Genomic DNA, 9748 nt, shown 5'->3' with positions numbered 1-9748 from the left:
ACCCCCCAGCTTTCCCCAGCTCCCCTCGTGGCAGAAGTGGGATTGTGGCCAGGACTTAAGTAAATGTGATTTCCCCCCTTCCATCCCGGCTTTCCACACAGATGTGATTGATTGACTCTCTCTCGTGGCCTGCAGACTCTCTCCACGTGCTCGGGCGCTTCAACCTGACACATAAATGCCCTCATCCTTCCCCTTTACCCTGACCCAGAACAAATCATGCAGCTCCTGAGACAAAGAGGACGCTTCTCCTAGTTTCCCCTCGTTTTCGGAAGTGGGAAAAGATTTGCTCCTCCTCTTCCAGAATTTTTACTGTAAAGAAGAAAATGAATTTTGACTGTGTTTTTAACATATCCCTAAACAGGATGCAGTTTATAGAGTGAGTCCACTTTCCCTTCATCTGAAATTTATTTTAAAAAAGAGAGAGAAGATGTGAAAGACTGAGGATGGGTGTGTGGAGGGTGAGGAGGTGGGGCAGACTGGGTGCTGGAGAGGCCCCGGGCATGTTTGGGGTTTGTGGTGAGGGGCCCCGGGCACCAGGTCCAGTCTGAAGCAGCTGGGCAAGGGGGGAGGGTGGACAATGTTTGTTTAAAAGAGGGACCAGCCAGGCGCGGTGGCTCACGCCTGTAATCCCAGCACTTTGGGAGGCCGAGACGGGTGGATCACGAGGTCAAGAGATCGAGACCATCCTGGTCAACACGGTGAAACCCCGTCTCTACTAAAACTACAAAAAATTAGCTGAGCATGGTGGCGCATGCCTGTAATCCCAGCTACTCAGGAGGCTGAGGCAGGAGAATTGCTTGAACCCAGGAGGCGGAGGTTGCGGTGAGCCGAGATAGTGCCATTGCACTCCAGCTTGGGTAACAAGAGCAAAACTCCGTCTCAAAAAATAAAAAAAAATAAAAAAATAATAAAAGCGGGACAAAGGCAGGGTCACCAAGCAGAGACACAATGCCCTCGGTGCCCTTCCCGCGCCAGCTTTGGGTTCTGGCAGCAGCGTCTCTCTGCTCTTGGGAAGAACTCCTTGGGGATCACCTGCCCACACCTCGTCTCCTCCAACTCCAACAGCTGCAGGGCTGGGCTGCCCAGCTCCAGGTCATCCACTTCGACACACACCTGCCTCGTCAAAGCCACAGAGCACCACGTGTCCTCTGGGGTCGGCAGCACCATGTGTGGGACAGCTGTGATGACCCTCCTCTTGTGTCTCAGAGCCACCCTTGTGCCCATGTGCTCGGAGACCCGGATGCCCCTGGAAGGACAGACACGAGGACTCAAGTGTGCCGGAGCCCCTGCCGCTGGGAGGAGAACTGTGAGCCAGGAACAGGTCTGTGACAGGGATTCCTTCTGTCAACACGAGACCACTTCGAGACCAGAGCAGGCTTCTCCCCACATCTCCTTCTCTGTAGCAGGGGCTCCTGCCAGGCCTGCCAAGCCCAGAACCATGCACTCGGCTGACACCATCTCCAGATGCCTGCCCCAGCACCCACGCTGCTGCCAGGATGCCAGTGAACCCAGGCAGGGGAAGCAGGGTGCAGCAGGGCGCCAGCAGCCGTGACCAGCCGGTCTATGTCTGGAAATCAGTCTCACTGAACAATCCGGGGAAGAGGCTGACCTTCTAGCTGATCCTAAGGCTATAGATGTGGAGTGGATTCTTCCTTTTCCCCTTAATTCTCTGATTAAAATGGTAATTATGCAATAGCTATTTTCCATTTTAAAAGCTGAGCATGACTTCCCTACTTGGTGGAAGCCTGTCTGCCAGGAAAAGGTGTTGCTATTTAGTGTTTTTTGAAAAGGCGTTATCTGTGTTGTATGCACAGAAGCTGCTTGTTGACATAACGCCCCCTCCTAAAAATTATCTCCGGGAAGAGGCGTACTTGGCTGGATCTGGCTCTGCCCCCAGCTGGCCCCAGGGCCCCTCTGAGGCCTGAGGGGACTGCTCCGCCCCAACCACCGCCTCTTCTGGGTGGAGGCCACGGCCACCGTTGCTCGGAAGTGCACCTGTGCACAGTGGAGTGACAGCGGCCAGGAGGCGGGGTCCAGCGCCCTGGGCCTATCTGCACTGGCTGACTGGACCTGCCTGGTTTGTCGTACCTGCCTGGTTCGTCGTCACCAAGAATAGGCTGGAAATGCAGAGAAAATCCAGACACTACACCAGCAGGAAAATGAAGCCTCCCCAGCCTCCCATCACATAGCCACCACAGTGCCAGGACAGGCTGGAAGTGTTTTTCCTGCTGCTTTAAAATAGATGCAGATAGATGTCAGGCTGTTCCGTATGCAGCCATAGCTCACTACTGAGGCTGGCTATCGAAAACCTGTTTCATTGTGGAGAAATGGGGCAAAAATACAAGCTATACATAGGCATTTTCAAGCACACATTCTATATATTCTGAAACATCAATAGGATTTCCACCCGGTTCAGGACACTTGCCTTAAATGTAATTCAGCCTGCAGCCTGGGTAGTGTCATTTTGTAAAAAGGATGATCTGCTATAAATAACTGTCCTCAGACCTAGAAGTGGGATGGCTCATAAATAACACATGAGCTGTGCACAGCGGCTCTGCCCTTTGAATCAGAGAACATGTGTTTCCCGATCTGAAGAGGGAGAAAGCCCTCTTCCAGCCCCCTTTTAAATTCTTGGCTTGGAATAAGCCCAGCCCCTTCTTGGGAAATCCAACCCCAAAGCAACACTCATCTTTCTGTTGTGCTTTCCTCTCTCCACTTTGAAGAGAGGATGGCCCCGGGTTTGAGGGTCTGAGTCCCTTCTCTTCGCCAAGGCTCTGCACAGATGTAACCCTCACCCCATCCACCTCCAGGCGCCCAAATCCCTGTCAACAATTGAAGAACTCGCAAGCGACTGGTACCCCAGAAGTGTGCTCCAGCCGGGACTGACGGAGAGCAAACCCGATAACCCCATCTCTGCCGGACGTGCACCTGCTGCCCTCCACCTTGGTCAGGTGACTCCCACGCAGGAGGCCAGTGACAGGCCTGGAGGGTGGCCCTGCAGGGCCAGGACGCCAGCACATGCCCTCAAGATGGAGCAGCAGGTCAACCTGACCCTGGCAAAGGCCTGTGGCTCTCCTGCTCCACCAGCCAAGGCCTGGAAAGGGAGGAAGTAAGAAAGAGAGCCTGAGTGCACTAGCTGGGAGGATGCCAGGACCAGGGGAGGGGAAGGAGAATGAGCCTCCAGCTCTGGAAGGGAAGGTGACGGGGCAGGAAAGAGGAGATGGTTCCAGAGCCAGATTCAAATCCGCCAACGCCTGGGACCAGTAAATAATCATTAAACAAGTGAATGAATGAATGAATGAATGAATGAGTTGATTGTTCCAAGACTTTTGCATAGTCTCGGAATGGGGACAGTCCAAGGCTATAGAGCCTCGTGGGATCATTCATTCATTCATTCATCAAACAGTTGTGGAAGACCAGGCTCTGTGCCTCTCCTGTAGTGGTGAAAGCAGAGGCGTCACCACTCACAAATGGGGCATCCCTTTAAGATCTTCTATGGCCCATTGAGGGATCCCCGTTCACCACTTAAGCCACAGGACAGGGGTGTTGCTTTCCTTTTCATCCTCCGATTACTCACTCACCCACCAAGGACTGTGCTGAGCACATCCCGTGCCCATAGGACGTCAGGCCCACAGCTAAGGAACGGGGATGTGAAGTCAGGGAAAGAGGAAGGAGACGGACCCACTAGCCACGGGACATGGTGCAGCGTTGTTTAGGAAACAGCAGTCTTCCTGAAAATATGCATTGTGTTTTGATGACACACTTCTTGGGGACAAGTCAAATTAACTGAGGAAATTTCTTTTCTCCTTCCCCAAATTTTTGTTGCTACCATGTAGATATGGAGTTAGATGATAAATATCCTCTGTAAAGACACCAGGAGACTTCGGTTAGCTTTCTGTCTGCCATGCCCCTGGCCCTGTGCTAACGAAACCTCTGACGTCTGCATCAACCTCAGACACTGCTGCTGCCACCACTGAGAGATGGAGAAGCAGGAGAGGTGGGGGAGGCAGGCGAACCCCAAAGGCAAGCCACAGCCTCTGTTCACACAGGAGCTCGAGAGTGGGGAGGTCAGCAAGGCACCTCCCTGGCCACAAAATCTGTCATGAAGGTAAAGTTGACTACATTTTAATGCAATATGTTTTTAAAAACCAAAATTAGTAGAAAAACCCATGACAGAAAAATATCACAATGTTAAAAACGGAACTGCTGATACTAATTTTTTTTTACTTTAGTCTCTAATATGGCTCAGCGCAGCCCCTGGCCTTAGTGTCTAATTTCGGTATTTAGTTGGTGTGCTTTTCTCTGCATTCACGCAGACGGGTTAGGAAAGCTGCCGCACCCTCTGCTCCTGGCTGTCCACCCACTTCCCACTCGATGCCATGCCCCCAGCTGGCATGCGTGGGCCCTCTGAACGTGCTCAGTGGCCCCTGAACCTGCTCTAGGAGACGCCCACACTGGCTTGTAACTCCCTACCCAACGTCGGCTTCCACCACTAGACGGTAGGCACAGAACCTGGGCCTCAACCACCGCTGAATAAATACACACTCCCTGCATCGGCCCATCGATGAACAGATCCCCAGAGTGTGATCATCCAGACAGAATGCAGAAGATCCCGGTTATGTGCCTCTCTTTTCCCCTCCTGCTCGACACCTTCTGCTTCCTCCTTTCCTTTCCTTTTCTTTCTTTCTTCCTTTTTTTTTGAGATGGAGTCTGGTTCTGTTGCCCAGGCTGAAGTGCAGTGGCGCAATCTTGGCTCACTGCAACTTCCGTCTTCCAGGCTCCAGCGACTCTCCTGACTCAGCCCCTGTGTAGCTGGGACTACAGGGGCACACCATCCCACCCAGCTAATTTTTGTATTTTTAGTAGAGACAGGGTTTCATCATGTTGGCCAGGCTGGTCTCGAACTCCTGACCTAATGATCCTCCTGCCTTGGCCTCCCAAAGTGCTGGGATTACAGGGTGAGCCACCGCACCCGGCCTGCTTCCTCCTTTTCATGCTCCAGCCTCCTGCCTCCTGACCTCCCCACACACACCCCACCCCTAAGCCAGCGAAGCCTACAGGTCCGGGGGTGACCTGCCAGTGAAGAGCAACAGAGCAGAGGCACCTCCTGCGGACTGGGGCTCAGATGACCTGGCTCTGGGTAAGACATTATTGTAAACACGTTTCATGATTTGTGTTTCTGCTTATATAAAATAGTCATTGAGGGGTTGACAAGAGCCCAATTACATTGAATTTTCGATAAACAATAAATAATATTTTAGTATAAGTATGTCCCAAATATTGCATGGGACATACTTACAGTAAAAAAAAAAAAAAAAAAAAATCATGTGTGATTTATCTGAGATTACGTTTAACTGGGTAACCTGTATTTTTATTTGCTAAGTCTGGCAGCCCCATCATTGACGTGCTGTTTTAAATCATCATGACATCACTGGCGACAGCATGCTGACCTCATCTCAACCCCCAGCTGTGCCTTCGAGTCTCATGTAAAACCACATCTTTTTAAACACCTGGAAGGACCGAGTCTCATGATCTTTTAACATGTAATATTTATCATCTAAATCCATATCTGTACAGTAGCCACAGAAACGGGAGGAAGAAGAAAAGAGGCTCCTTCAATTCACTCGGCTTGTCCCCAGTAAATGTGTCATTAAAAACAACATGTATTTTCGCTGGGCATGGTGGTTCATGCCTGTAATCCCAGGACTTTGGGAGGCCGAGGTGGATGGATCACCTACGGTCAGGAGTTCGAGACCTGCCTGGCCAACATGGTGAAACCCCCGTCTCTACTAAAAGTTCAAAAAATAGCTGGGCATGGTGGCGGGCACCTGTAATCCTAGCTACTCAAGAGGCTGAGGCTGGAGAATCACTTGAACCCGGGAGGCAGAGGTTGCAGTCAGCCAAGATCGTGCCACTGCACTCCAGCCTGGGAGACAACAGCAAGACTACGTCTAAAATATATCTTTTTTTTTTTTCAGGAAGATTGGGGTTTCCTAAACAATTCTATGCCATGTCCCATGTCTAATGGATCTGTCTTTTTCCTCTTTCCCGGGCTTTACTTCCCCGTCCCTTCACTGAGGCTCTGACTTCCTATGGGGCACCGGATGTTCTGCATGGGTGACTGAGTAATCAGAGAATGAAAAGAAAGTGATATCCCTGCCCCGTGGCTTAAGTCATAAATGGGAATCCCTTAATGGGCCATATAAGATCATACAGAGATGTCCCATCAACAAAAGTCTTGGAACAATAATAATAATAAAGTCTTGAAAGATATATTTTGGAGTAGGATATGAAACACAGAAGGAAATGAGCCAGCAGCAGTCACGCCAGCCTCGGTTCTCAGATCCTCGAGCACACACTTCGGAGGCCCAGGCACAGGCTCACCTGTCTGAGCGACTTTCCAGCCCCATGCTGGGCGCCTTGTCTGGGTCCATTCTCTGCCTTCTCTTCCTAAGCCATCTTGCACGTCCTAGACAGACTCAGAGACAGGGCCAAGGACTCTATAAATAAGGACGGGACATGTTAGTCAGCAAAGTCCTCAGCTGCCTGACACTGCGGCAAGCCCCTGGAAGCAAAAGCAAACCACTGCAGCCCAGCCCAGAGGGACAATTGCCACGGGGCCCCAGAGAGGCACACGGACAGTCATCAGTGAGGCTCCGGGTGCCTGGAGAGGAGAGACAGCAACGCCTCATGCTTAGGGCATTCCCAGCTCAATGAAATACAAGCAATTTTATTTATTTGTTTATTTATTTTAGTAGAGGCAGGGTTTCACCATCTTGGCCGGGCTGGTCTTGAACTCCTGACCTCATGATCCACCTGCCTTGGCCTCCCAAAGTGCTGGGATTACAGGCATGAGCCACCTCGTCCGGCCCAGGAGATATTTTATTTAGCAAAAACGTATCACTATTTGTTGGAATGAGAGTCCCTCGTCAAGACTCACAAACTGTCTCCAGAAGGAGATAGTTTTATCATGATGATTGCTAAGTCCTACCCAGCAAAGTCTGAAAACTGTGATAGAGAAAGTCTAAACCTGTGTCTGTGAAGGAAAATTGTTATTGCTGCTGAATATATGAATTGTAAAATGCCATAATACAAAGATCTTTAATGCATTTCTGTCATATAGAGGGAGAGTGGAAGCTGTTTGAGCTTATTTAAATATTGTTGACAGAAAACTGCTGTCTCTAGAAGCCTAGCCGTGGATTAAGAGTAATATATATACACATATATACATGCAAATTAAAATGTTGAAAAAGAGACACTTGTCAACATAACCTTCAGAAAACTAGGAGGATCTGTAGCCCGTGAGCATATTCATGGGAGAAAAGGGAAATGCACGAACACCTCACCTTACTTCCTCCTGCAGGAGCTGGAGGTGGGAATGTCACCAGGCCACAAGCCGGGATCGCTGCGTGAGGATTCCTATATTCCGGCCTGCATGGGCACCTTGGAGACTCGACGTGTGACCCCAGCTCTCCCGATCTCCTGCAGAGCATCTGGGCTAGACCATCTCTCATAGTTCATCAAGCTCCTGCGTCCCATTCTGCTCTGAGATACCTAATTCTTATGCCTGCTGAAAGCTACAGTGAGAAATAAGAACCTATGTCCACACTTTTGTTTCCTAAGAGAAATATCAACATATGTCTGCCAAATAAATTACTGTATTCGGTGAGTTATTTCCAAAAGTACCCCTTGACCACTTCAACATGTGTTGCAAGGAATCCTCTATACCAGACCCAGGAGCCCCGAGTCCTCCATACCAGACCCAGGAGCCCCGAGTCCTCCATACCAGACCCAGGAGCCCCGAGTCCTCCATACCAGACCCAGGAGCTCCGAGTCCCTCTATACCAGACCCAGGAGCCCCGAGTCCTCCATACCAAACCCAGGAGCCCTGAATCCTCTATATCAAACCCAGGAAATGTGCTACTCTTTATACTAAATCCAGGAGGCCCAAAACCCTCTATATGAAATCCAAGATGTCTGGACCACTGTATACCGAATCCAGGAGGCCTGGGGCCCTCTATACCAGATCCAAGTACGTGTGTGACAAACCATGTGAACCTGAGACAATGAGAACGACCATACAGATGACCACATCCGTGTCCCCAGAATGTGACACGATAGTACCGGATTGGTCACAGAGCTGCCGATGCGCACAACCTGTACAAAAATGCATCCACTTTTCAGGGAGGTGAAGACACAAGGGGAGGGGGGTCAGGAGGTGCCTTCCAGGAAAGGCGCTGTGTCTTTCAACTCAATGACCAAAAGCACGCCTGGTTATAAATCTACTGTGTCTGTGGAATGAAATGGGGGAATATAAACTGAACAAAGAAGGAAACAGCACTCAAGAGTTTTATCAGCCAGAGAAAAGTTACTGTGAATATTGTCCCTGAATTGTTTTCTGATTTTTTTTTTTATTTTGCAAATAGATCCTGGATGCTATTGTGCCCTATTTTTTTTTTTCTCTAACTTGACATGGCATCACCAGGTTGTTTTTGGAATATTCTGCAAGTGCTGTGTCGTCTGCAGGGTCTACACAGGACCTCTGCCCCTGTGTCTTCAGCATCTGCTCTCTGCAGGGTCTACACAGGACCTCTGCCCCTGTGCCCCCAGCATCTGCCCTCTGCTGCTACCCACTGCAGATGCTGCTGCGAGCTCCGGCCGGTGAAGGCTGCAGGTGGCTCAGCTACCATATCTGCAGAGGAGCAGACAGAGCTCAGAGGCAGCACAGATGAGAAGCTAGATGGTGCTGTCTCCAAGCTGACGCTGGGATCAATAACGCCCCTTGCAGGCACCTGCTATGTTGGGGCTTCTCTACATCCCACCCTTTCTCAGTGTCATCCCAAAGCATGTCTCCATCAAGTGTGGGCTTCGTGACCCCCGACCGACCATCCCCACAGAGAGGCTCTGCCCCTGACCCAGGGCGGGCACTCACCTTCTTCAGTTGTTGGCTGTGGCATAGACAAGTTGCTCATCTTCTCTATGCCTCAATTCTTCATGGCAGAGCTATGAGGGTGAGGCTGCCCCGTCTGCATGGTTGTATTGCCACGACCTCACTTACACGTCTGCCCTGGGTGTGATTCCACATACATGTCCAGCTCCACTCGGTCACACTCTGGAGACCAGGAAATGCCTCTGATTCATCTTTCAGTTGCCACAAAGCCCAGCACAGAGCCTTGTCCTGTTAGGGAAATAGAAAGACCCCCTTTACTTAGTTCATGATTTTTCCCAAGCCCTATACTGAGACCATGGGTGTCCGAAATGCATTGTGAGGAATGTTCTGATACATTAGCAATTTTTCCCCGCCTTTCCCCGCAACCCTGAGTTTCTGTGTCAACCCCATCAGGAGTGGATGACGCAGCCCACAGCCCGGAGAGACACAATGGCGCAAATTCCCAGCCCCAGGGTTCCAAACGCTGAGGTGCAGGCAGAGACAGTGGGTTTTGAAGGATGTTTTTATCTGAGCGAGCCAGTTCCCCTGCCTCCAGACCAGCTGTTTCCCTAAATGGAAGGAAACGGAGAAAGAGCAGCCTAAGAGACCAAGTACACTCGATGCCAGTGGGCTCCTGAGAAGGGACTTCGGCCCCACTCCACACCCCTGGGGGCTCAAGGAGAAAATGATGGGATCCCTGACAGGTGTGGGAATCTGGGCACAGAGAAACCAAGGCTGCCATCCCAGGGAAGGCCCTGGGGAAGCCCTGCACAACACAGAAGCCACCACATGGGTGGCTGGTCCATCCAGAAGCAGTCC

The 9748-nt window shown here is 50.7% G+C and overlaps 1 long non-coding RNA gene across 1 annotated transcript; it reads right to left on the bottom strand.

Moving 5' to 3' along the window:
• Nucleotides 1–6411: 6411 nt before the first annotated feature.
• On the bottom strand, nt 6412–9174 carry LOC135271572 (uncharacterized). Its single transcript, XR_010339693.1, has 3 exons — nt 8933–9174; nt 7347–7577; nt 6412–6500 (listed from the first exon to the last, which is right to left on the bottom strand). It is a non-coding gene; the product is annotated as an uncharacterized LOC135271572 (long non-coding RNA).
• Nucleotides 9175–9748: the final 574 nt, after the last annotated feature.

This window comes from Aotus nancymaae, unplaced genomic scaffold (assembly GCF_030222135.1).
Source record: "Aotus nancymaae isolate 86718 unplaced genomic scaffold, 86718_ANA_hifiasm-v0.15.2.pri h1tg000083l, whole genome shotgun sequence".
Classification (NCBI taxonomy): domain Eukaryota; kingdom Metazoa; phylum Chordata; class Mammalia; order Primates; family Aotidae; genus Aotus; species Aotus nancymaae.
Note: the sequence above shows the minus strand (reverse complement) of the source record. Positions and strands in the feature narration are given on the sequence as shown.